Source organism: Melanotaenia boesemani, chromosome 6 (assembly GCF_017639745.1).
Source record: "Melanotaenia boesemani isolate fMelBoe1 chromosome 6, fMelBoe1.pri, whole genome shotgun sequence".
NCBI classification, from domain to species: Eukaryota; Metazoa; Chordata; class Actinopteri; order Atheriniformes; family Melanotaeniidae; genus Melanotaenia; species Melanotaenia boesemani.
The window spans coordinates 14928247-14928955 of record NC_055687.1 but is presented as its reverse complement, the minus strand read 5'-3'; positions in this window follow the sequence as shown (position 1 = coordinate 14928955).

The window sequence follows — 709 nt, the reverse complement described above, 5'->3', positions numbered from 1 at the left end:
TTCAGCTTTGAGTCTGGTATGTCAATATCAACAGTACCAGACAAACCAACAGTGAAAGACCTGAAACACACTGCATATCTAATGGGGAACTAATTTATATATAAAGAAAGGCCTGTTTGAACCTTTGTATGAAGGATTTTAGAGGTTTTGTGACTTCACTTACCTGCAGAATTAAAATATACCACTCAGAAAATGCTGAGTCATTTCAGTCAGATAAATGTAATGATAAAAGTTGACCCCTCAGGATCTTTATTACTTTTGGTACCACTACTCTATGCATTAATTAAACTTCACTCATTACATTTATTTCAAAAGGCACAGTCTGCATATTACACATCAAATTAAAAATGCTTTGAGACGTGGCTGCAGTTTGCACCATTTTTTCTGTACATTTTTTTTCTCTTGTGAAGTTCTGTTGGATGTTTTGAACTTGTATGCAAAACAGTCAGACTTCTGACAAGTTCGATATGCAAAAAAAATTACTTAGAATTCAACAGTGTTGAACCTCTTTCCTGCCTCACTCGCTGTGATTAGGTGCTTCCATCAGTTTGTTTCGGTTTAAAACGAAAGTACCGTCAAGTGTCAAACTGGTGCTCATTTAAAGCAGATGAGCGCTGACGCTGCTGCGCTGTTCTTCATTACTATAGGCTAGGTGCCCTGGAATACACATAGGTATGTGTATACACTAAATTTCTATTGCTTCTTCTAC